General features: G+C 44.6%; 1 protein-coding gene across 3 annotated transcripts in view; it reads right to left on the reverse strand.

The window, feature by feature from the left end:
• Positions 1-4,518, reverse strand: part of LOC134527813 (uncharacterized) — a 32,448-nt gene extending 27,930 nt beyond the window's left edge. For 2 of the 3 annotated variants that reach the window (XR_010074284.1, XM_063360764.1), the window contains exon 1: positions 3,230-4,518. The gene's annotated coding sequence lies outside the window, so the exon portion shown is untranslated. Of the gene's footprint in view, positions 1-2,357; positions 3,048-3,229 lie in introns of those variants that run through there. The other variant, XM_063360765.1, reaches the window with a different exon arrangement.
• Positions 4,519-27,620: the final 23,102 nt, after the last annotated feature.

A 27,620-nucleotide genomic window follows, 5' to 3' on the forward strand; every position in this document is an offset into this window, starting at 1 on the left:
ATGCATCTTAAACTAGCCACCAAGTAAGAGCCACTTAAGCTTAAGGGGCCCCTAAGGCAGGCTCTTAAATAAAATTAGTGTTTCACAATAACTTTGTTCGTTCTATAAGGACCACTTATACAGGGGTCACTTAGCGAGACAAGCAGTAACAGTTCTTAGGTTGGTGGTCACATGATGTGTATTTACCAATCACAACTCACTAAGAATATTAAATAAACATTCTTCTGTTGTGGACTGTGGTAAAAGTGCACGTGGTTACAATAATTTTCATACTACTGCCGATACATGGGGAACAGGTTGTTTAAAGATCGCCAACTATCAGCATTGCCATTCAACAAGTGTTGGAAACATTTTATACATTCTACATCCAACAGCTTGTCAGAGACCTCTTCAAAAAGGCAAAGTAAGATTAAGTATATTTGTTTGCGTATGTAAATAACTGTTAAAGAATTGGGAAAAACTGGACAACCTGATAGTACCCGCTAATTAAAAAAGGCGGTTATTGACGACACTAACGGAATTATAGAATGTTTCCGATTAATTAAAATAAATTATTCCAGTAAAAAAAATGTGATATATTGACGTGTGTGTCTATATATACATAGAATATTTTGAATTAGCGGGTACTATCAGGTTGTCCAGTTTTTCCCAATTCTTTAACAGTTATTTACATACGCAAACAAATATACTTAATCTTACTTTGCCTTTTTGAAGAGGTCTCTGACAAGCTGTTGGATGTAGATAACCCAGGTGTTGGGGTTCGTGAGGGTGTCAAACTTGAATCAGTTGCTTCACTTAGGTCCTGCAGGTCAATATCAGGATCTATTTATATTTCTACGCCCAAAGCTGAAAAATTGGAATACATTAATAATTTCTTATAGGCCTATTTGGCACGCAACACTGCAATGGTCAAACATTACACACTTCTGGGTAAAATCTGATTACATTGAAGGCTGTGTTCGAATACACCTACTTATGACCCCTTGGTATAATTCATTATATTGGCTAAGTACAACAGCTGATGCACTCTTCAAATTCACACGGGGGCAAATGTATCCTACTTGAACAGTATCTTCTGCCAAAGGTAAGTGTGATGCAAAACTTGAGTGTGATGTCCCCTTTAACACACAGGGCTTTTAAGGATTTATGATGCTCGAGGGATTAGTGACAAGTCACTACGGAATCATTGCAATGTAATCAAACACAGCCTACATTTATTAACTTAAGAGTAAGCATAAAGGTAGTGCCTCAACTGAAACAACTAAATATTGGCATTCGTAGAACCTGGTAATTATTTTGACGCTAAATTGAATCCTCCAAAGCTAAATTGATTACTCCGAAGTAACTTAAATTTGCCATGCTGATTTGACTTTAAGAGTAAGTCAAATAGTGGGTTAATATGTAGTATAGCGGTATTTACGGAAAAAAAAAGTTAGAAATCCGAAAATACTTTTATTATATGCTCTTTCACTTCCTCCTTCCATTAAACCCGGCGGAGATAAGAAATTCCAAATACTTTAGGAGATATCGCCGTTTTTATTTTGCAATACAAGACCTGTGCTATCATTCGAACGCCCAAATTTTTTTTTATTTTGCCATGTGTTCGTGAATGCCTAATTAATTAAAATGGTTGATTAGGTCAGGTCAGTTACATTATAAATACTTTCAAACTAAGCGGACATTAAAAATAATATGAATTAATTTTAATGGTTGTTTAGTTTTAAAGTATTTATAATGTAACTGACCTGACCTAACAAACCGGGACAAAGAATGAACAGTAGGAACTCATGTAAATTTTTTTTTTACATCTTACTTGCGCAACAATATCCAAATAACAAATAAAACATTAAAATTTGAAACATTAAAAACTCACCTAAGTTAGAGGTGGGTAAACAATGGTGAACGCCACAAGAAAAAAAAATTCATACTCGTAAACAAGAAACAATGGTGTAAGCCACATGAATGCACAGGTAATGTGATAATTAAAAAATTCGATATCTCCTAAAGTATTTGGAATTTCTTATCTCCGCCAGGTTTAATGAAAAGAGGAAGTGAAAGTGCATATAATAAAAGTATTTTCGGATTTTTAACATTTTTTTTTTTTGCAAATACTGCGGTAAATATGTAGTTGGGCGGTATTTGCAAAAAAAAAAGGTAAATATTTACTTGAGCGGTATTTCCGAAAAAAATGTTAAAAATCCGAAAATACCTTTATTTTATGCTCTTCAACATCCTCTTTTCATTAAAAGTGGCGGAGGTAAGAAATTCCAAATACTTTTGGAGATACCGAATTTTTAAATTTCATCATATGTAGTTGAGCGGTATTTGCAAAAAAAATGTTAAAAATCCGAAAATACCTTTATCGTATGCTCTTCAACTTCCTCTTTTCATTAAAAGCGGCGGAGATAAGAAATTCCAAATACTTTAGGAGATATCGAATTTTTAAATTTTGCAATACAAGACCTGTGGAACCATTCGAGCGGCGCCATTTTTGTTGTTTTGCCGTGTGTTCGTGAATAAGTGAATCGTCAATGCGTAATTAATAAAATGGTTGATTAGGTCAGGTCAGTTACATTATTAATACTTTCAAACTAAGCCGACATTAAAAATTATTTTGTGAATTAATTTTAATGGCTGTTTAGTTTTAAAATATTTATAATGTAACTGACCTGACATAATCGACCATTTTCATTAATTAGGCATTCACAACACACGGCAAAATAAAAAAATGGTGGCGGTCCAATGATAAACACAGGTCTTGTATGCAAAATAAGAACGGCGATATCTCCTAAACTATTTGGAATTTCTTATCTCCGCTGCTTTTAATGAAAAGAGGAAGTTGAAGAGCATCTAATAAAGGTATTTTCGGACTTTTAACATTTTTTTCGCAAATACCGCTCAACTACATATGATGAAATTTAAAAATTCTATATCTCCTAAAGTATTTGGAATTTGTTATCTCCGCCGCTTTTAATGAAAAGAGGAAGTTGAAGAGCGTCTAATAAAGGTATTTTTGGATTTTTAACATTTTTTTCTCGCAAAAACTACATATTTATTTACCAGTAACGTAACCTTACGATAAGGCGACGAATACATTTTTAATTTACATGTCTGACTAAAAAATAGGTTACGTTGTATTGGTTTGTGCATTTTAAAAATATAAACAAGTAAAACTAGGGCATATTCGTAACACCTCCGTTACACAATTACCAACGAATACCATTCTTACCTTCTTGGCTGTCTGTGGTTTTGTGTGTGCTGTGCACGATGGCCTATTTCCCAAAAGTTGTTCCAACCGATCCAGGAATGGCACGTCTTGACGAGATGCTCCACTTGTCTCATTGTTCCGTTTTCCTTGGTAAAAACTTGTCTTCAGTCCTTTCCATTTAATTATTATCTGTTCTGTTGTTCTTTTGAACCCCGCACTGTCCATTTCTGCCTTCACGAACTCAAATATCTCACCTTTTCTATACTTTTCTCCGTCCAGCAATCTTAAAATATGTTTTTCATTCATTACGTCCAACAATAACTCTACTTTCATCTCTGTCCACACATTCCTATGCTCGTTTTTTTGCCATTTTCACAAATTATGCCTGAAATGCAACGAGACCAATAACAAACAATGCAATATGGCGGCAGCTTGCTCGTGCGTGTTTTCTTTTCACTCCAGTCCGTGTTTAAAGTAAAATCTCAATTCGGATTCTTCAGTCCAGTCCACCTCAACAAGTGGAGTGGATAATCTCACTTCACTCCAACTTCAGTCCACAACAAAGTGTTTTAAGTAAAATTTCAATCTAGATTCCTCACTCCACTCCAGGTTAAATCCGGATTGAAATTTTACCCTACACGAGGTAATAAACATAGAAAAATAACAATAATTAATACAACATAGCAAAGAAAAAGAAGAATGTGACAAAACCAACGATCTCTAGGTCTTTGGACAAAACTAGGTTTGTTTGACTCGAGGTCTCTTTTTGACCTGTCAACTCTCGGGGCGCCCTTTTCCGGAAGCAGTATGGCGGATGGTCGTTTTACTCGCGGGGGCAAGTTGCTCTCAGGTCACTCAGGTCATGCTCTCGATGCTCCTCTCGAGGAAGAGTTTCGAGGGCAAGTCGTCTACTGGTTGTTTTGGCGCGACTTTGACGATGGAGTCAATATGTTATCAAGCTACATTTGGTGATGACGGTAATATTTTAATAGATGACGACATTGAAGCGGAAAAACATTACAATATAACTTATTCGGCGTCCTTTATTTAACAATCAAAAGATTTGCAATAGTTTCCTAGTACAGGTTAGCTTATGCATACCACAGGCGGTTTAAAGTCAAAAAGCAATAATTATATTTTTTTTTACCTTTATCAAGCTCTCTCATAATTTGTAGTCCAATACATGGTAAATCAATAGCTACTTCATCTTCAGATGAATCTTCCATTTCCAAACAAATTTCTCACGATGTCTGCTATATTTTCCGCCATCATTGTTTTACAACAAATCGCGTTTTCTTCGTGTATTAAAAGTTACCGACTCTTTTTGCCCTCAGGTAAACTTGCTCTCAACTCTTTCAACTCCCGAGGAGCACGAGAGACCTCGAGTCAAACAAACCTACTGTTTTGCAATCATAGATTAAGCGACACTTCTTCTTCTTCTTCTTCCTTGATTGTTATGGCCTTGGGTGGTACCCGTTCAGCCAGAAATGAACAAAATTGAGGGGAAAAAGATGCATTTCAAACAGGAATTGCACAAAACATGGCCGTATGAGAAAACTCGGCCACAGCCATTCTCTTGGTGTCTGCAAATACCTTGCGTCCACTGTACGTGCCATTTGACGGTCGCTGATTTACTGACGTCGTGACGAGGTGTCACGCCTCTTCGCTGGACATCCTCTTCAGTTGGAAGCCGAAATAGAACTGATGAGCTGAGAATTGCTCCGCGTCGTATATCACCGTTGAACACTAATGCGAAACTTGCGTTTTCACGACGCCATGTTGAAGTTAGAACTTGACACCATTGGAGAACAGAAATTGATATACAGTGTGGTACACAGGCACAATAGGTTGACATAATACATAATCACGATTGTATGGAGGAAATTTACCTTCTCTAATAAGGTTTTGAAAGAATTCGTCGCGATTTTTCATCAGCGGACATTGAAATAAAATGTGGTTGATGTCATGAGTAGCTGTCCCACATTCACAATCGGGAGAAGCTACAATATGTAACTTATATAAGTGACTCTTAAAGCAGCCATGATTTGATCGTAGGCGTATAAGTGTCGTGCAAAACGATCGTCCGTGGTGGTTAGAGAACCATGGGCTTGTTTGTAAGGAGGGTTGGAGTAATTTGTACGACCTTGATATGTCGATTCTTTCCCACTCCAGAGACCAGAGCGTCCGCATTTCCTGGTAAAGTTCCCGAAACATGACTTCCACAATAGGGGTAGCGATGGGAATTCCTTTTGTGGCGGCCATTATGGCCATGTTATCAACCATGTCGTTATGTTCAATCCCCATGTGGCTCGGTATCCATGTAAATGATATATGTATACCCTGTCGTGTCAGGGGGTAAAGACAATATGTAATATTTATTATGATATCTGGAGATTTATGCAATAGTTTAGTGGTCTGTAAGGCAGAGAGAACACTGTAGGAATCTGAGAGGATCATAATTCTTTGATGTTTTCCATTTTCACAAAATTCTAGGGCTTTACAGATAGCATAAGCTTCTGCATAAAAGATCGTTGCCTCAGTGGGTAGTTTGTCGTCCCCAGGCCGTGGCTCCTTCCCGATCCCCGACGTGCGACTATGAATTTAGGTTGTAATTATTTCGGCCGACTAACTCAGTGAGAGGTGGGGGTTCGTGCCTACTGTGGCCGGGACCGGGAGCTGGGGAGAGGGGTAGGTGATGAACCGGGCAGGCGTATGGGAGTGGAGATCGGACTAGGAAACGTCCGCTGTTAGTCTACAAGATGTTTTATTTAGTCCTTTTCCCTGAGCGCGCCTGACCCACAACGATGTTATGGAACACGTCCCCCGCCGCGCCGGGAACGAACGCAAATTGCAGGTCAACCACGAAGGTGCACTACTCCGCGACTGAAGATGTCGAACGTGGGAGCTAACCGAAACGACGGTAGCGATGCTAGCAACGCGCGTGGCAGAGGGCCTACGGACTCGCGGAGCGCAGCGATCCAGGACCTCCTTTGACGGCAGCCAAGCGGCGACTGACGACTCCCCATCCTGCGCGGCCGCAGCGCCGCGCGATATGAGGAGGGGGGAAGGGGGGAAAGCGGCACGGAGGGTCGCGTGTCCACTGCGGGCCAGGTGCGGCCCCTGTACAAAGCTACACGATTCAAACAAATCACATAACTACCCTATTTGAATACACAATTATAAGTTAAGTTTTTACAAATAATTATACAAAGTAGTCCGTCCTTGAGCGGTCCAGAAGCGAAGTTAGGGCGCACGCGGGTACGTCCCTAGCACGGAGCACTCACTGCACTGCACAGAGGGGTTTGGGGGAAATAGCCCCCCTCAGGTACCCGGTGGTGGGCAGAAACGGCCTCTAAGTCTATGAGGGCACGACGACTGTCGTCATATGCCCCCCCTCTCCCCGAGGCCGCTCTGCCCACCGACGTCGGCTCAGGCCGGCAGGCGCTGTCGAGTCTGGTTGTTAGTTCGGTCAGGTGTGTGCTCATCCCTCGTCTGAGGTCGAGCGAACCGCCGCAAAAGCTGCATGACGCTGCAGCGCAGTCCACCCCTGTCCGTCCGTCGTAGGTCGCGGTACTTGTACTGCCCCTCCCACTCATAGTCCTGGAGATAGCGAGGGGCCGTCACGCAGCGCGTGGACCGGCGTACCTCGGGCCCGTCTCCCGTGTGCACCACCATCGTCGTCTCCTCAGGGGGCATGTCAAGCACCACGGGCTGCGCCCGGTCCACGTCACTCTCCCCGCTGAGGAGTCGCACCGTCACTTCGTCGGCCGTCGTGTCGCTCGTAGTCACCGGCCCGCCCCCCGGCCGTCGCTCACACAGGCGGGTGCACCCCCGTCGGCGTCTCGTACCATGGTCAGGGGGGGTCACCGTCGGGTCGTTCAGGTCGACCAGGTCCCTGGGGACGGTGTCGTCGGCGGACACCTCCTCGATGGTGACGTCTGACCTGCGCGTTCCGTCATCGTCGTCGTCCCGGAATATCGTGTCCACGAGGCGCTCCAGCTCGTCCAGGCTCACACCCTGTGGTCTGCCTCCGTCTGACGCATCAGATGTCATCGCTCCCCCCTTTGGCTCCTGAATTAGGCCGACGTCCCCCACCTGGTCAACCTCAGGGATCGCCTGGTACTGCAAGGCCCGGTCAGGCTCTTCCGCTGGGTCGTCGGCGGGTATGGGGGTCGGTAGGTCGTCATCGTCGGTCGAGTCCGCCAGTCGGAGGTTGTCCCTGTGAACCTTCGTCGTGCGCCCATCAGCGCGACGGACGAGGTACGTCGTGCTCCCCAGACGAGCGACCACCTCCTGCGGCCCAGTCCACTTGGGCGCCAGTCCAGCGCAGAACCCCTTGTCGCCCGACAACAGATGGTGGCACTGGACGTAAACCCACTGTCCTGTCTCGAGCCGACCAGGGGGCCGGGTCGTCTGGGGTGTTCGTCGTGCCAGGAAGAGCTCCTGGTGTCGTCGGGCATCGTCACGTAGCTTGTCAACAGGTGTCACGTCGGTGTCGGCGAGTGCTTGCGCCTCCCCGGGCAGGGCGAGGTTGCGCCCCTGCACCAGTTCGGCGGGGGAATGGCCCGTGACCACGTTCGTTCGTCGGCGCAGGCAGTACAGCAACGTCAGCAGGTGCAGGTCCCACTTGGTGTGGTCCTCGTCCAACCGTATGGGAAGCTGAGTCTTTATGTCCTGGTTCCGCCTCTCGGTCGGATTCGCGCGCGGGTGGTAGGTGGGCGTCGTGCGATGCTCCACTTCCCACCGCTCACAGGACATTCGCCAGTGTCTCCCTACGAAATGCGCCCCGTTGCCCGTTAGCAGGACCGTGGGGTACCCGTATCGCGGGAAGAACTCGCGCTCAAGCAGGGCAATCACGGTGCCGGCCTTCACGTTTGGCACTGCGAACGCCTCCACCCAGTGGGTGAAGACGTCCGTGACCACCACGATAAAGCGCCGGCCGCGGGACGTGCGAGGATACGGCCCCATGATATCCACCGCCACAGTGTGGAAGGGATCCCGGGGCCGTCGTGGGACCTGCTGCTCTTCGCCGTCGGGTATCCTGGACTTCCGCTCCTGGCAACGCTGGCAGGCCCTGACATAATGACGTACCTCCGCCGCGTCCCCGGCCAGCAGAACGTCCGTCGGATCTCCCGCAGTGTCTGCTCTGCACCGGGATGTCCAGCCAGGGGGTGGTCGTTCAGGTACCACAGGGCCCACCGCCTGGCCTCTGGCGGCACGTGGGTCCGCCACCTGCCCGTCTTGTGCGGCCCCCTGGTCTGGAGCACGCCGTCAAGACTCCGGTGGCCCGGTACCTCTTTCTCCCCGCACTCGGCCAGCCGTGACTGGGTGTCTGGGTCCCGGAGCTGCTCCGCCCGCATCCGCGAAAGCAAGTCGGCTAGCGTCTCCGGTGGCGTGTCTGGTTCGGGGACAGCGGGGCCGGGCAGCGCATACAACTCGCACGGCCGCGGCCCCGGGTTCTCGACGACGGGCTCGTGAATCGGGGAAAGCACCTCCTCCCAGCCCTGGTCGTCGCGGAACACACTCGTGGGATCCGGATTCATGGACAGCTCGTCGGCCAGCTGATTTTCCCGTCCCGGGACGTGTTCCACCGAAAACGAGAACTCCTGAATCAGCATGGCCCAGCGAGTGAACTTGGACTTCCGGCCCTGAGCGGAGTCCAACCAGCGAAGGCACTGGCTGTCGGTCCTAAGCGTAAACGAGCGGCCTTCGAGGTGGTGCCGATAGAGCTGAAGAGCCCAGACGACTGCCAGGCACTCCTGCTCGTTCACGTGGTACCTCCTCTCAGCCGGCCCAAACTTCGCACTGGCGTACTCAATCACACGTTGGACACCGTCGCCGTCCACCTGGTACAGCACCGCACCCATCCCCTCCTGACTGGCGTCCGTCTGGACGAAGATGGGTTGGTCAGGTTTCAGTCGCGACAGCATGTGACAGTTCCGGAAACGGTCTTTGACCTGGCGCAGGGCCTTGTCCGCGGCGGGCGTCCACCGGAACTTGGCCTTCGGCGACAACAGGTCAGTCATCGGGGCCGTGATCGTCGCGAAGTCAGGCACAAAATACCGCAGCCAGTTCAGCAGTCCCATAAGCTTTTGTAGCTGCTTCCTAGTCTTCGGTGCCTGCTTCTCCTCGATGAGTTCCAGCTGGGCAGGACGCGGACGGCACCCCTCCGCCGTCACCAGGTGCCCCAGGAACACGATCTCCTCAGCCCCGATGTGACACTTGTTCGGGGCACAAGTCAGTCCGTGTCTGGCCAGCCTTTCCAGGACCAGCGCCAGGTGGTGCGCATGGTCCTCCCACGTCCCAGAATAGACGATGACGTCGTCCAGATAGGCACTGGCGAAGACGCCGATGTACCCGTCCAGGACGCGCACCATCATAGACTGGAACGTGGCCGGGGCGTCCATGAGCCCGAACGGCATGGCACAGAACTGGTACCCGCCGACCGTCTGGCGCAGTGAACGCCGTCTTCGGACGGTCGGCGGGGCATACCGGCACCTGCCAGTAGCCCGACTTCAGGTCCAGCGTCGTGAAAATTTTTGCGTCCCCCAGCCCGGCCAAGGCGTCAGTGATGTTGATCTGCGGGGGGGGGGGGGGAGCGGGTATCGTCAGTCTGTTGACGGCCTTAAAGTTTACGCAGAAGCGTAAACTCCCGTCCTTCTTAGTGGCCAGCACCACCCTCGAGTTGTATGGGGAGGTGCTGGGCTCGATGACCCCATCGCGCAGCATCTCGTCCACCTGGGACTGGATCGCCTTGCGCTCCCGGGGCCCGAACCCATGAACCCTCTCAAACGGCGGGCGGTGCGGCACCATAGGGATACTGTGCTCTGTCATCGTCGTGTGCCTTAACCGGACCGCCGCCGCAAATACCTGAGGTCGGGACTCGAGGGCCCGACTGATGGCGTCAGCATACTCTGCTCGGACGTCGTGCCAGAGGTCCTCCAGGCGGGTGACTGACTGAGGAGGGGGAGGGGGGCTCTGGTGGATGCCGTACACCGTCCAGCGCCCGCGGGTGCCGAAGTGCATCCGTCCGGCCCGCACCTCCACAGCGGCGTCGACCTCGTGCAGCCATGGTGCTCCCAAGATCAGCCCCTCGCGCAGGTCGGGGACCACCCAGGCCTCGATGCGACTGACATGACCAACGATATTCAGTATTACCTGGGTTGTGCCCCTCGCCGTCGTGCTGGTGTCCCTGATGGCCAGCTGCACCTGCTCCGGGTGCGGTACCACCTCCTCCTCGGCGACCAGGTGAGCCGAGACGAAGGAACGGCTGGCTGCGGTGTCCACCAGGGCCAGAATCTCCCGGTCATCGGCACGAACTGGTATCCGCAGCAGCTCTGGTTCCTCGGGTCCAACTCGCCCCAAGTGGACTGGCACCTGGCCCACCTCGCTCGCGAGTCTCATGTCATTCGGACATGGGGAGCCCAGGAGGTGCTCTGCTGGCAGCTCCGGCACCAGCGTGTCGTCCCCTCGGTGAGCTCCTCCGCCGGCGGCAGGCCGCCAGAGAGACACGTCCGGCTTCTGGACGGCTGGTGACGAGGCCGCGGGAGTCGGGGTGGCACTCCTCTGTCCCAATGGCTACCCCGGCACGGGGGCGTTTGGCTTAGGCCGCGCCCGATCCCCGCCGTCGTCCGACGGCGCTCGGTCCTGCTCCGCAGGCGGCGTCCGGGTCTCCGACGGATGCCATAATCGGTGGATTAGTTCTGTCGATGGTTCCGCTGCTGGTTGACGCCCTGGGCGCGGCGCCCAGCCATCTGTCCGCCCCCGGCTCCGCGTTTCCCGCCGACGGCGCGCCTCCCTCGCGCGCTCCCTCCAGCGCGGCCTTTGTGGGGCACAAGCGGTGCCAGTGTCGCTCCTCTGTCGGGCAGTAACGGCAGCATGGTGGCCGCTCATCGCTCTCCTCCCGACCCGTCTGGCGCCACGACGGGTCTGAGGGGGCCGACTGTGATGAGCCCCCTCCTCGTGATGGTCCTGCTGCGTCTCTCTGCTGCAGGGGTGGGCGGACGTAAGGCACGACAGCACGTGCGTCCTCTAGTGGCAAGGGTGCGGGAGGCGGTGCTGCATGCCGGGAGTGTACCAGGCCGCGCGTGTACTGCGCGGCCTTGAGGTCCTCTTCTATGTCCCGTGCTAGCGTGAGGAAACTGTCCAGGCTTTCCCCGGCTGCCCCCCGCAGAAACGGGCGTAAATCCGGTGTCAGCAACTCGACAATACTGGACAGCATGTCCCCAAACTGGCTGCCCATCGCGAGGCGTCTGTGGAGGCGGAGCTTTTCGTGCACGAAGGTATCCACGCTCTCGCCGCGGGTCTGAGCACGACAAAACAGTTCGCGCTGGCATCGCGCGCGCGCGCGAGAGTCGTAGAACCGCGACTCGAGGCGGTGAGTGAAGTCGCTCCAGTCCATGTCGTATTCGCCCGTCTGCTGCCACCAGGCGTGTGCTTCGCCTCGCAATTGGCCGCTGACGCGCTCCGTCCACTCGTCAGCCGCGACGCTGTAGCGCGTCAGTTTGTCCTGACACACACGTGTGAATAAACACGGGTCCTTGTGTGTCTGCCCCGCGAACTCTGGAAGAGTGATTGGTCCTCTTGCGATGCAGGAGATCGGAAACACTTGTCCGTGAACCGCCTTGCTTGTGCGTTCCTCGCACCCTCCGCACATAAACAGGCCGTCACGAATGTTCAAAAACTCTCGTGCATCAGTGCATGCACGATGTTTCATGACGCCGCATTGGTGACAGCGTGCGGTGTCGTCTGGGCGCCCATGACACTGTACTGCTGCGCATCGCGCACTAGCTCTGTCCTCTACAATGTCCGTCTGGTGTTCGGCTTTGATGCGTTGCTGGCACATGCAGTATAGGTAACAATATTCCTCGGCCGGGCAGATGGCCGCGCGCGGTTTCTGGCAGTCCCGGCATAAGTCCTCCATGTTAATAGTTATGTGCGCGCCGTCCTGCATTACGCGATTCGTGGTTCTGACCCGGGCGGCGGGCGGGACAAGTCGGGAGGGAGGGTGAAAAAAACTGCCCCTTGTTTGGTGAGCACTACCCGAAAAAAAAAGAAAAGGGGGGAATGGCGTGCGGCCAAGTCACTGGAATGCCGCACTTTCACCTCGCAAACAAAGGGTGCGGGTTCTGCCGCCCCCTTCTGTTAGGCCGCCCCTATCGCTTTCCCTAGCGAAGCCGGGCGCGAGTCCTGCCGTACGTCTCACTACTCCAGCCTCCACCGAGCTACTCGACGAATTTGGCGAATTTTAGTTACACCTTGGCCACTCTAGTTGGGCGCCATATGTCGTCCCCAGGCCGTGGCTCCTTCCCGATCCCCGACGTGCGACTATGAATTTAGGTTGTAATTATTTCGGCCGACTAACTCAGTGAGAGGTGGGGGTTCGTGCCAACTGTGGCCGGGACCGGGAGCTGGGGAGAGGGGTAGGTGATGAACCGGGCAGGCGTATGGGAGTGGAGATCGGACCAGGAAATGTCCGCTGTTAGTCTACAAGATGTTTTATTTAGTCCTTTTCCCTGAGCGCGCCTGACCCACAACGATGTTATGGGACACGTCCCCCGCCGCGCCGGGAACGAACGCAAATTGCAGGTCAACCACGAAGGTGCACTACTCCGTGACTGAAGATGTCGAACGTGGGAGCAAACCGAAACGACGGTAGCGATGCTAGCAACGAGCGTGGCAGAGGACCTACGGACTCGCGGAGCGCAGCGATACAGGACCTCACTTGACGGCAGCCAAGCGGCGACTGACGACTCCCCACCCCGCGCGGCCGCAGCGCCGCGCGAGATGAGGAGGGGGGAAGGGGGGAAAGTGGCACGGAGGGTCGAGTGTCCACTGCGGGCCAGGCGCGGCCCCTGTACAAAGCTACACGATTCAAACAAAACACATAACTACCCTATTTGAATACACAATTATAAGTTAAGTTTTTACAAATAATTATACAAACATGTCCGTCCTTGAGCGGTCCAGAAGCGAAGTTAGGGCGCACGTGGGTGCATCCCTAGCACGGAGCACTCACTGCACTGCACAGAGGGGTTTGGGGGAAATAGCCCCCCTCAGGTACCCGGCGGTGGGCAGAAACGGCCTCTAAGTCTATGAGGGCACGACGACTGTCGTCAAGTTTAAATAAACCAGATTTCTTGAGTTGAGGAACATAGTAAGCGGAGCCAGTAACATTGTCAAATTTAGATCCATCAGTATATATATGAAGGATTCCAGGATGGGTTCGCAAAATATCCTGGTGCATGTAGTGCACTTCGCGCGGAACAAGGAGTTGTTTATTGACAGGAAATGGGTTGCGCACCTCACTAACATAAAACAGTGATTGATAGTCCATAGTGAAATATGCCGGGCGGTCATCCAGTGGTAAATTAGTGGAATAATTCTGAAGGCATGGTGTAATGTCGAAGCCCAATTTCTTAACAGTATTGCAGAGTGGATGTAGTCTGTACGTAGAAGTACGGATCCAATAACGGTTTTGCAGATATCGTTGTTGTAGATGGAAGGGAAATATGTTGGCTTCCACATGAAGTGATGCAATAGGTGTTGATTTCATGGCTCCCAAACAAAGTCGTAGGCAACGGTTTTGTATCTTCTGTACAGTAGTTAGGCATGTAGCGCATATGTGGACCATTAGAATGCAGCCGTACTCCAGTTTCGAGAGAATGTAAGCTTTATAAAATAACAGAAGTGTGGCTGGGTCTCCACCCCAGACGGTATGACTCAGAACCTTAATCATATTAACAGTTTGGTACACTTTAGTGGTCATACGTTGCACATGGCGGTGCCATGTTAAATGACCATCCAGCTCCACGCCTAGATAACAGTGTGATGATTCAATAACAAGTTTGTCATGATAAATACGTATGTTGACAGTAGAGCGGTCAAAGCGTTAGATTAAGCGACACAAATAGTATACAAATGCAAAACTTCAGTCACTTAGGGCCAGTTACACCAACCTAGTTTAAGCAAATTAATCTCGATTAGTTTCAATATTAACTCGTTTAGTCGATTGTGCGTTTCACCACATGCGTAATCTCGATTTTCCAGAGTAAAGCGAGATTTTTTTATATTAACTGGCCAAGTTCTTTCAGTTTGCGCATCTAATCTCGCTTAACGTATGTAAACAAATGGCTCGAGCAGCTTACAATGTTATATTTGAAGAAGAAGATTCGGATGGAGAATAAAAAAAGGCCACTGCAACCAAAACAATCAGCATGAATGCCATAAAATACCTTACCTGTGCATAATGTTTCAATTCGGTTGTCGGCATGTATCTTTCTCGTCAGTTTCTCCCACGACGATTTCAGCTGGTCTGGCATTCGGTGGTATTGATTGCAAATCGAATTGAATTCGGCCGCAATAATTTCCCACTATTTCACCTTCTGCTTTGTGTGACAGCATCTGTACGACGATTTCCAATCACAGAGAAGTGTTCCGTTACCTGATTGATCAAAACTGTCTTCTCATGTAGCGAAAGATTTCGACTTCTTTGTCGCTTTTCTTTAATTGCAGCTGAAACTGCACCATTGCCAATCATGTTCATATGCGATATGACAATTTCCACGGTATTACTAATTTTTCAAAAAAAAAATAAAAACAAGTTTTTTTTAGGTTGATGCGGTCACCATAAATTACGCTCGGCCAAAAGCTACAAGAGGAGAAAAAATACATATTCGGGTATCTCCGACAGATATTAGGGTATATTCGCTAGGTAATGGGTGTTTTTATGTGGAAAGCATTTATAAATCGAGTTTTGGAAATCTCGATTAATTTAAACTTATGTAAGATGGTGAAACACACATCGGAATTAAACTTACGATTATTCTTCATCTAGTTTTATAAATCTCGTTTTGTAACAAAATTAAACCTGCTTGGTGAAACCAGCCCTTAGTCTCCAATTGCATTTTAAGGGCCGATTTCACCAACAGGGATAATGCTATTTTATCGAGATAAAGTACAAAAATATCTCGATGTTCTAGTTGTTGTGTTTCATCACACACTTTATCTCGATTTTCTGATATTATCGAGATAAAATACTTAAACCTCATAATTTGGTGGATAAAGTGAGAATATCTGGATAAAGATGTAAAAATAAACAAACACATCACAGCATGCATTATATTTTTGGAGGAAATATGGCTCGGGCGATGTATAATTTAATTCTTGAGGACAGTGATGATGAAGAACATTTTCGCGAACGTCGGCCACGGTGGATTCAGGAAAGACGCGATTATTTTGAATTGTATGAGGAGGAGGATTTCAAGATTCACTTTCGTCTTTCTAAACAATCGACTATATATGTACTTGAACATTTTGAAAACCAACTAGAGTTCCCTTCTGACAGGTAGGTTTATTTGATTCCAAGCATCCATTTAAATTTTCTTATTAAATCTAGATTAACAGTATTTATTTTTACTTTTTGGAACATGTCAGTTTCACCCATGAATCAACTTCTTGCAACTCTTCGTTTTTATGCAACGGGATGTAACCAGCTGTCTGTTGGAGACTACATTGGTTGTAGTAAACCCACAGCACACAGAATAATCCACAGGGTTAGTTGCGCAATCGCTGCTCTTCGGCCTCAATTCATAAGATTTCCTGAGACCAGAGAAGAAATTCATCCGGCCCAAATGAAATTTTATCAGATTGCAAAATTTCCCAGGGCTATTGGTGCAATGGATTGCACCCATGTCAGAATACAGTCACCAGGTTTGTTAAGAATATCAATGAGCATAGTTTCAAAGTGAATGATATGTCAAGGCATATTGTTAATACAGAAAATATTTGTTTTCAGGAGGAGAAAATGCAGAGTTGTACAGAAATAGAAAAGGGTACTTTTTTTATCAATATTCAAGCCATTTGTGACCCTAATGTGGAATTTACAGATATTGTTGCCAGATAGCCTGGATCCACACATGATATAGTACAGTCTTTAATAACAGTAATAGAAGAGCATTCTTTGAAAGAGGAGCATATGGAGATTCGGTATTGCTTGTGGATTCAGGCTATGCTTGTAACAGATATCTAATGCCTCCATTGGACAATCCCACAAGTCGTCAGGAACATCTGTACAACGAATCGCAAATACGATCTAGGAATCCAGTAGAACGAATGATTGGATGCTGGAAACGGCGCTTTCCAGTCTTAGCTTTAGGACTGAAAGTCAGCCTAGAGCATGCTTTCCCAATCATTGTGGCAACTGCAGTGCTGCATAATATTTTGATACGAGCCGGCGAATAAATTCTACCAGATGATCCTAACATCATTTCTGAAAAACCATGGACTGAACTGCTTGAGGAAGGTTACATTAGGGATCAAGAAGGAAATGTGGAGAGAAGGGCCAGATATGATGTAGTGAGATGGTCATTAATTGAGAACTATTTCAGAAGGTAGGAAAAAATAATATTACATTTATCCGATTGTATATACAAGCTCCTATCATATTTAATAATTTTTGTTGTCTCAGTTTGTTGTAGATGGGCTCGAGACAAAATCATCAACAAATTCGTGAAGATGTTGCAGCAAGGATCAAGGGACAAGAACTGTAAAATGGTTTTATGTATAATAATTGTTATTAGTTCAATAATTAGTAATGCTACAAATATCAAAAATATATATATTGAATGATTTTCAATACAACTAGGTTTCATTACAAATATATGAAATCAGACACTTTGAAATGCTCATTGTAAATAGAGTTACAAAGTAAAATTGTATACAAATTACATAAAACATAAAATTATAAACCATCCAATTCTTTCTTTAGTTTTTTAATCTGTAGAGTCATAAATTCAGTCTGTAACTTTTCATGATTCAGCCTTTCTTGTTCTTGTTGCAATCTCACTTGATGCAGTTCTTTCATAGCTTCATTTTCTTCTGTCGCATATTTCTTACATACTTCAATTAGTTCAATTTTAGCATTATGGAGGGCACTTATTTCATTGTTCTTGCTGGACTGCAATTTTGGCCGCCGTCTCCGAGTCCAGGATGACTTTCCCGCGATGTTTGGCAACTGACACTCAGGGACTGATTTTGCAACATTGTTACTATTATCGGTAATATGGTCTCTTGAAGTACTTTCACAGTTGCCTTGCTCAGTGCTTACTATAACTGTTTCTTTGACACAAGGGAATATCACTGGTGAAACTGATGATGTTGAACTGGCATTATTTTGTGGTACCAAGAGCAGGACATATGGGGCCTCTGAGCATTGAGGGAGTGTAGTGGGACCAGTCTCCATTAAGAAGTGTCTGCTGAAAGAAAAAAAAAAGATGACACTGTTGTGTGAAAAAATGTAAACATTCTAAATGTATCGTACTGTTAAGTTTCTTTATTACATTACCTAATGTTTTTAACATTTTAAACTGCTTTGTAATGTCTGCTACTTTACACTAGTTTGAGTCTCCAGGGTAGCAATAATGTCCACCATCGCACCTATTTCCAGCTCTACGACTGCATTTTTTCTGTGTTGTTTGATTCACCTGGAACAATAATATTCTGGTTAGTTCACATGTGATGTTATAAGCACAACAACTTAACTGTTTAACAAAATAATACATAAATAAGGTCTAACATTTCCAATGTTCATCCAAATATGCGACTTCCTTTATGTAAGAATATAACCGATCAAAATTATTTTAATCAATCATCTACATCATTTACTACACAGTAAATTGTACTGAAGGAGAAGGCTATGAAAAACCATTAATTTGTAGGCATACTGTATTTACTTATGCATTGTGATGTCTTGACCATTACTGCATCTGAGTCTGAGTCAAAGATATTATTGTGTCATTTAACTACAGGTTTTATTAAAGTATATGCGCGGCCCAAAATATGGTCATTTGTACACTTTGTGGGGGGTCCTCCACCTGAAAAAAACAATGTATACAATTTAATTAATTGTCAATGTAACATTGCCATTTGTAAAAATATATTAAACCACTTCCTTTCACTTCTCTATAGTAAGTCACAAAATAAAATGTTATATTTTGTAATGCAAGTTGAAGATATTTTTATACATCACATGCCTGTCCCAGTTACCATCTGAACTTTTTTGTCTGCATACTGTTTCCGTATCGTCTTCAGATTTTCCCAAACATATTTCAGGTTATCTGCAGACCTGTGATGGACTCCAGACACACAGTTGAAACTACTTGAAATAATTTGCCACTGTTTCAATTTGTTCTGTTGTGTAACTGCATCCGTGCGCTTATTTTCAATTATGTTAAAATGTTGTCACCAAATCTCACAAAACAATTTTTTCTTCTGGTGATAAATTCTTATTTCGTGGTTTTTTTGGTGGAACAAGTGTTTTCTTTAGCTTCCATTATCTTTAATTTCACTACACGACTTGAATAACAACAAACCTACTCGCGATATTTGTTTACTTTTCTTCCGAACATCGAGATTTCAAAAAGAAAATCGGGATTTTATAATGAATATCGAGATATTATTATCTCGATTATCTGGGAAGAGGATAACGTCGGTCTAATTAGCAAACCTCGTAACTCCCTGAAGACAAATTTTACAAGAGAAGCAAAAAACTGAATAACTTTTTTGTTTGTACTAAATATGTGTTTAATTCATCACATAAAAGTTAAAACACCCTCTGACGTTTGTCAACAAACTCTGTGTCAGTTTTTAATTATTAAACCTTTTTTTAATGGAGTTACGAGGTTTTACAATCATAAATTCAAACTAAATATGGAGATACGAGGTTTGATAAGATATAAATCTTCTTATTGGCGTAAACTTAATATTGATATTAGAACAATTTTGAGATGAATAGTTATAGCACCAAATTTATTCGTGTATTATAAAAAAGTACCTCTAACAATACAAGGGTTATTTCCGATATTGAACAGTAAGGACAGTATACAATACACAACAGCAATATTGTATAGTACATAAAATCAACATTGACTATGAATTCGTTTGAAAGAACATCAAGATAAAACTAGCTTTTAAATACTGATAACTGAGGCAATAAATATTACTCCAATAAATTGTAAAAAAAAAAATTACCCCTCAGAAAATCAATGCTTCAGTTTTGAAAAGGAAGGCTATCATAAAATAAGTGATAGTCTGACTCCATAGTTGTTTTCAGGGACTGCAAATGGTCGTATTTAGTTTTCTTTATCTTCAGCCTCTCAGTGTACAGTGCTGGCAAACGATTAAATGGCTTATCAGTAATGTTCTTTTTGAGAATAGGCAAGTTCTTCCACTCTTCTGTGAAACCCAACTTGTAGGAAATAACCCCATCTGGAGTGTACTTCAAGGCTCTGATGCCGGTAACACATGGATCCCCAGTTATTCTGCCTGGTCTGATAGAGCTATACACTTGAGCATGATCAAATTTAAAAAAAAACTGTGAGTCAAATAATGAACTTCATATGGACGTGGATTTCTGTGTGCTTCCCTGCAAGTTGCAATGTAGTCAGCTGGAACATTAATCTTCTTGTTTTTCAGCTTTTTTTTCTTCTTCGAGTGCATGGAGTATGCCTCCATTTGTGTGTGTCCGACCTCCAGAAACTTTTTCTTTATCGTTACACACTTTGTCACCGATATCTGTAAGAGTGCATTGGCGATAGTCACATTTCTGTTCTGATAGCAGCAACCATCACAATACAGTATCAATTTGTCGGCATCGTTCCTCAAAGGTAGTTGCGACAAGATGAAGTTGCAAATTATTGTAGCAAACTCATTTGAACCAAGGCCCATCTCAGTCTCGTTCCACAGATAACAGAAGCCATCTTTGGCTTTCAAATCGAAAACAGTAAGGGCCCTGACACACGAGCGACCGAGTCGCGCGACTGAGACGCGCGACTCGGTCGCCGGGAAATCGCTTGCCATAAGATAGCATGGGCGTGGGTGAGAACCTGGCACACGGGCGACTGAGCGCGTCTCCATCGCGCGTCTGTCGCCAGCAGACGCGAATCCCCGCGACAGATCGCGGCGACCAGTCGTGCGGGAGCCTTGCACACGGGCGACTTTTAGCCGCGCGTCCGAGCGACTGTCGGTCAGTATCTGGTTGTATGTGCTGGCGAGGAAGATGGCGTTCGATTGTGACCGTTTTATAATCGAAATAGAATCAAGGCCAGCTATTTGGGATTCCAGATGTGATGAGTATGCTAACAAATGCAAAAAGGGAAAGGCATGGGAAGAGGTGTGCGATATGTTCGTTGAGAACTTCAAAGCCATGGATAGCGTCCATAAAAATAAAGCAGGTAAGTGTAATTTATAAATATAAGTGGTTAGTGGTGATCTGAATATTTCGTGCAGCCCTGCATTCACTTTATTTGTTTCAAATGTATTATAAACATAATTGTTCTACGTGAAGCCTATTTACTAGACAGAGTATTGCAATAATTTTATAAAACTTATAAAACGAATATAATATTTTTTTTCATTATTCCTTTATAGAAACGTTACTACGTTTTTAAATGATTTACAATCGTGAAGATTACTGTTCAAAATATTTACATTATTGTCGAAACTGTTTGGATGTGCCCGCTGCATTTTCGTATCGGGTGTTCTCTTCAAACGTCCGTTTAAGTATTCATATTACCACGAACCACCTGATATTGGCAATAATTACAACACATGTGAAATATTGTATAGTTAATATATCTCTTAACAACAAACAGGTGTGAAATTTTAACAGTTCGTGTTATTCTTCCCTCATAAAATACAAAACCACTGTGCGTGCATGTGAGTCATTGCCAATGTAAATAAATTAGCTATTAATGGAAGGGTTTGTTTTCAAATTACATTGCAGTATTTTGCTTCTACGCGGAATTCATTGTAACTTACGCTTATGTCTAATGTTTACGATAAACATAGAAATACAAGTAAAATACGATATAATATTGTTACGAACGTGGGAACGATAGGGTTCGAAAGGATAGCCCCTTTTTTTAATTAATTATCACTATTTTTATTGGTGCTACTATTTACAGTTTTATTTACAAGTTATCCTGGCTTGATATAGGCTCGAAATAAAGAAAGTCTCTCTCAGTCCGTCACAGTCTTACCGCAGCCACAGATCGCCGTAAAGTGTCCGCCGATGTCACACAGGGCACTTGCTGGCTTCGCCGATGTTATACACTCTCTTCCCAGAAGTCGCCCGGTCTTCGCCGCCTCGTCGCACAGGTCTTCGCCTCTCCACACTGCGCCAGACGCGCCACACAATTATCTGCTCTGATGCAACCGCCCCCTGCTGATATAGAGGTCGGCCTTACATTTAGAACCTTCGAGATGCTCTTTGACATTGCGCAACTAGGGACGTCCAGGATTACGTGCTGGGGCCGGCGACGATGTCGGAGAACATTCAAGAACCGTTCCATTGACCGACCAGGTGCAGCCAGGTCATTAGCGCAGGCAGGGCGAGGGTGAAGGGGGGGCAGGCAGGCCGCGTGTCATCAAGATAAAGATAAGGCACGCGCGGCGCTAATCTGTTTCCGAGAAGAGCATCGCTCCGTCCCCACTGCGACTGGGCTTGCACGTAACAATATAATTAAAAGTAGCGTAACAACTAACATAATTCCAAAGTGAACACATTTTCGCATACGGAAATTTTGTTTTCTCTATATTTTGTTTATGCCACAAAATTCACCATGGCTACTGTCCAATGTAACGGTTATACGGTTATAACTATTACGTTGTTGAATGTGACACCTCTATAAAAGTTAAATTTCACTAGTATTGTTCACTCTTCAAAGCAAAAAATATTGCCATGGCACTGACCCTTGTTCACTAGAAAAGTAATCGGAAAACTTTTCTCGGATTGTTAAAGCTGATCGTGTATTTCCTGGTCGTGTAAGCGGCTCCCCTTCATCTAGTCCCACGACGTTCAGAGTGCTGTCAAATTCAACACCATCCCTTTCTCTAACAAAATTGTGTAAAATACAACATGCTTTCACTATAGTTTCTGCGTTTTCAATTTTCACGTCCAATGGCCTGTGAAAGATACGCCACTTATTTGTAAGTATGCCGAAAGTGCATTCGATGTAACGTCTGGCTCGTGACAGCCTGTAGTTAAATATTTTCTTTTTTTGAGTAAGATTTTTCCCACCATAAGGCCTCTGCATGTGAGTTGAAAGAGCAAATGCTTCGTCACCTACGAAGGTAAAGGGAAGTGGCTCTCCATTTTCAACTATTGGCCTATCACTTGGGATGTTCAACGTATTATCCTTCATCTTCTGAAACAGCTCACTGTTTTTATATATTGCTGAGTCTGATGATTTTCCATAAGAACCAACATCAACAAATAAAAACCTATAATTAGAGTCGCATAATGCTAACAACACCATGGAAAAATATTTCTTGTAGGAAAAATAGGTTGACCCACTTTTAGCAGGTTGAATAAGCCTTACATGCTTGCCATCTATTGCTCCTAAACAGTTTGGGAAATTTGCACGTGTTCCAAAACCGTCAGCAATCTTCAGCCAGTCCTCTTGCATTAACTGCGGGAAACATGCTTCATGTAAAAGCCGCCATATTGTTTCACACACTTCAATAACAATCTTGCGACATGTGGAAATTCCACAACGGAATGTGTAATGCAATTCTGTGAACGAACATCCTGTAGCAAGGTACCTGCAAAAAAAAAAAAAAAAAAACACACACACTAAAAATATGCACCTTACATTATTGTTTTTTTTTTTTTTTCAGCTGCAGATCTGCAAAGGAAATGGAAGAATCTACGTGACTGTTTCAGAAGAGAACTGGCTAAACAGAGGAATTGTAAATCAGGTTCTGCAGCAGATGGCAGGAAACAATATATATATTTCCAGCAGTTAACTTTCCTATTGCCAGTATGCGACACCAAACCTACAACAGAAGAATCTCCAGACTTGCACACGCAAGCCACACCCGCAGCAGCTACATCTACGGCACCTACTTCTCTTAAAAGAAAAAAACCGTCACCAGAAACAGAAGAACTTGAGCTACTTCAGTCGCTTAGAAGAAATATGGAAAAACGACATGCAGGTAGAGAAGAAGAAGACAGTGACAGGCATTTCTTGTTGAGTCTTTTGCCGTACTTCAAACGTCTGCCAGACGATATGAAACTTGAAGTTCAAAGCGACTTTTTAAACACCTTAAGAAGGTACAATCAGGTGTCAATTTCTGGTCATCGATGTCCTTCTCAGACTTCTGTCTACCCTCATTCTTCTCCATCAGTGATCACAGGCCCATCATTTGTTTCGCTTCCATACCCTAGTAGTAATACAAGTACCTCTGGAGTACGCAACCAACAATTTACACCCACCATCAGTCAGTCTTACAACTACGGGTCTCATTCAACTTCAGAAACATCGCAGTTAATGAGTCAACCCCAGCAGCCGCTGCAATGCCACGCCTTATCACCAATGTCACCAGCAGCTTCCTCATCAGTATCTCTCCAGTCTGATACGTCAAGTATTTGTGAAGACTATTTTAACTGATACCTAATAAATTATAAGACATGTGACCTTCATGGAAAGAGCAGTTTCAGTGAATAACAAATAAATATGTTATCTAACAATTTTCTTCTAAATTTATGAAAGAATTTATTTTCGTGTGCAAAACGATAAACATTTATGTGTTGGATCTTTGAGACAATATCGTGTCACGTAATAATAAATGTTACTTATTTGGGGTATGTTCAGAAAATGTTTTTTTTTTAATAATATGATAATAAATGCTTCAACTATACCCTTAAAATACATGTAACTGTCTAATTAAATTATAATTTCAGCCGTAGCCAAACACATTTCACTCCTGTGTTCCTTGTACAACTATGAAATGAACTATTTGTCTGCTTATACAAGTGTACCCACCTTAATGTAATTGCAAGTCTCTCTTCAGCAGGGATACTTCTTCTCATACTTGTGTCAACTTTTTCAATGTGAATTTTCAGTACATCCAGAAGATCCGAGAAAGTACTCCGAGACATTCTGAAATAGTTAAAATATTTCGAATTGTCTTCTTTTAGCTCACTCATAATCGTATAAAACTGGCCCCTTGCTAAGCGGTCTGCAGTTATTGGGTGCATCCATAGTACACGTTGCCTGCGACGACGCCGGCGCCGACGGCAACGACGCCTTAGGACAATGCCAAGAACTGTTTCTTCGTCGGTGTCCATATTCACAGTGAAGAGTGTGTCGCGTGAACCTGGCACACGAGCGTCTCGGTCGCGCGGCTGAGTCGCTCTACTCGGTCGCTTGGACGCTCGACTGCAGTCGCGCGTCTCAGTCGCGCGACCGAGACGCTCGTGTGCCAGGGCCCTAAAAGAAAACAACGAAAGTGCCAATATCGTAAAGAATGTACGATGTTCTACAAGGAATACTCATGAGATCCATGCCGAAATCATTATTGGCTCTTGACATTCTGAAATGAAGAATGGATAGCTAAATTGTATAAAATAGTTTAGACATTACCTCCAAAAACATTTGATATTATGGCCTGTATTACAAAAGTTTGAAAAGTATAATTTATTGCAATAAGTGTTTTGCACGCATAAATAACCGATGGACAATAGTTAAAGTGTGAGATAATAATAAAATGTACCTGCTCCATACGTTCAAACAATATCGAAACAATTAGAATAATATTTTAAAAAAATTAATAGACAGTCCAACAATAACACTGTATTTGTTTACTAACAAAATGGAGTTACGAGGTATGCTAATATGCAGAAAATCGACAGCTGGAGATAAGAGGTTTTCTGAAAATAGGATTGTAGCCCATAGGGATTGTTTATTGTTATGATCTTTGGAATGGTAATAGAACACTTAACTGAGTATATAATAGTGCCAAAAAACAATTTTTGACAAAAAGTGGAGTTACGAGGTTTGCTAATTAGAACGACGATAAGTCGTGGTGAAACACATGCAAGATCATCGCGATTAAAATTCAAGTTTAACTTTTTATCTCGATAAAATATCTCAATTTTCCATTAAGTTTATCTCTGTTGGTGAAACCGGCCCTAAGTTGTGATATAGTCTTCTAATGCGAAATACATTATGTAGTTTCAGCCTGTGGCGCTTAGGTTTTTATCAGTATAAAATAAATTCCTTTCGGAAATGTTGGTTAAACATAATTTTTTTTTAAGTTTCAAAATTTTGACACCAGAATGCATCAAACCCTCAAAAACTGAATATATGTCGCTTGGTCTACCATTGCATAACTACATCCAATTACTCTTGTGTATAAACCACCAGGCCCACTTTTCTTTAAGATTACATCGAAGTCTGCTCTTCTAAACATCAGCACCCATTGTTTGCTTCTACGGAAAGACAAAAAAAGTTTTAAATACAATAACAGGCATTTTTTGCAATAAAAACATTATGTTAAAGCCGGGCTACATTCGCAATAGCACGCAAACAGCACACAGATAGCACACACGCACAGAGATAGCACAGAGCTTGATGCTACATTCACACACAACACAACACAAAATAATACCGGAAGCATTCAAAAAAGGTTTTTAAATGTATAACTTCCGTTAACAATTTTGGTCACTGAAGTTGGCACAAGTGACATTTGTTTAGATTCGTGTGTTGTTATTGTGGTACAGTTTTCGTTAAACCCAGAAATATTTTTAATACTTCAAAGTTTACATACAAAACACAATGAGCATTCAAATATATATATTACTGTTTATTTCAAATCTGGCTTCTTTAACACATTCATACACGGACTTCCAAGCATTTAATTTAGCTTCTTCATTTTTGTATCCTGCGGGTCCCCTGTCATACAAAATATTTTTACTTTCTATTACAGATATCAAAAAGCTATCAAATGTGCCTTCCATTTTTATGTTGTCGCGTGTTTGAAAACAATAACAAACTATTCAAGTCAACATCACCAATACTTTCGTGACAATAGTTCTTTTATAAGCCCACTAGAGTAGTACTTAAACTGTTTGCTGATTGGCTACCACCAGGGTCGCGCACGGAATATAACCTAAAAGTTTAAAGTTAATGAACTTTCTGTGCGCCGATCCTGTGCTATTTTTCTGTGCGCGTGCTATTTGCCAATGTTGCAGCTCATATCTAATAGTGTATGTTGAACTTCTGTGCGACTGTGCTGTTTGCGTGCAATTGCGAATGTAGCCCGGGCTTAAGCGATACTACAAATGGAAACGAAGCCTAGTGTACTTACTGGTTTGGGTCCTTTGGAAACCTAAAAAACAACTTGGAACAGTTTGCAACATTATAATTTTTGCAGCCGGACATTGAACAAATCTTTCCTGCCATAATTAACAACCACTCGTTCACGAAATTGCAATTTTCACGCACACAAATTACCATCACCAGCCAGCCACTTTAAACTTCATCATTATTCTTGTTCTAGCACAACGAGCATACAAGCATTCTGATTCTAGCAGTACATATTTTTTTTGTCTCCAGCTATACGCCATGACCAGAGCTTGAATTCACACGAAAATAATATTGGAAGGGATGTGAATCACCAATAAGCATATATCCTAAATCTTTAAGAGGTATACTGTTCATTTTCAAACTAAATTAAACTAAGGAATAATAAGGATAGGAGTCTGTCCGCGGGCAAACACAATGGAGTCTAAAGGGAAATTCCATTCCGGTCTAAAAAGTTGGTAACAAGACGAAAAATCTTGAATGGACCAGCAATGAAAGACTTAGGAAATTTTAGAGGGAGGGGCAAATTAATATCTTGAAATCCCAACATTAAGTCATCTCTACCCTGAAGTAAGGGACATTCTAGTACAATGTGATTAATATCAGCAAGTTGGGAACCACATACACAAGTAGGCTGACTGATCATACGTAATTTATAAAGATGTCCCGGTAAAGCATTGTGATTGGACCGAATTCGAAACGAAGATGTATATGTATGACGGCTGTAAACACTCGATGTACGGAGATGTTGCGGATCTAAGTCAGGGTGTAAGAAAACATATGTAGCAGTATGAGAAGCGCTGAAGTCCTGCCATACCCGTCCCCATTGGTTACGCAGCGACCGTAGAAGTAGTAGGTACAAGCCCCTTATAAAGAGGTGATATACGATAATCCCATCTCTGGACGCTAGCTTTGCCAGTTGGTCAACAGTTTCGTTATCCCGGATACCTGCGTGTTCCGGAATCCAAAGGTATTTAAACAATGTCTCAGCTTGTTCCTGTTGTAGGCATATTGCTCGTATTTCCCATATCAGAGGTTCTAATGGGAGAGAGTCAGAGGAGAGTGATTGAATAAAGCTGTAGGAGTCCGTAAGAATTACCGTGGTCCCCATTTCTCTTCGAACACTGAATACAATCGCCCTGTATACTGCATATGTTTCAGCTTGGAAGATGGTGGCATGGGCAGGTAACCGAAAAAGCCCCGTTAGCCGAGTAGCCGGATGAAAATATGCCAAACCCACCTCATTTCCACTTTTCGAAGCATCT

Source organism: Bacillus rossius, chromosome 1 (assembly GCF_032445375.1).
Source record: "Bacillus rossius redtenbacheri isolate Brsri chromosome 1, Brsri_v3, whole genome shotgun sequence".
Lineage (NCBI taxonomy): Eukaryota > Metazoa > Arthropoda > Insecta > Phasmatodea > Bacillidae > Bacillus > Bacillus rossius.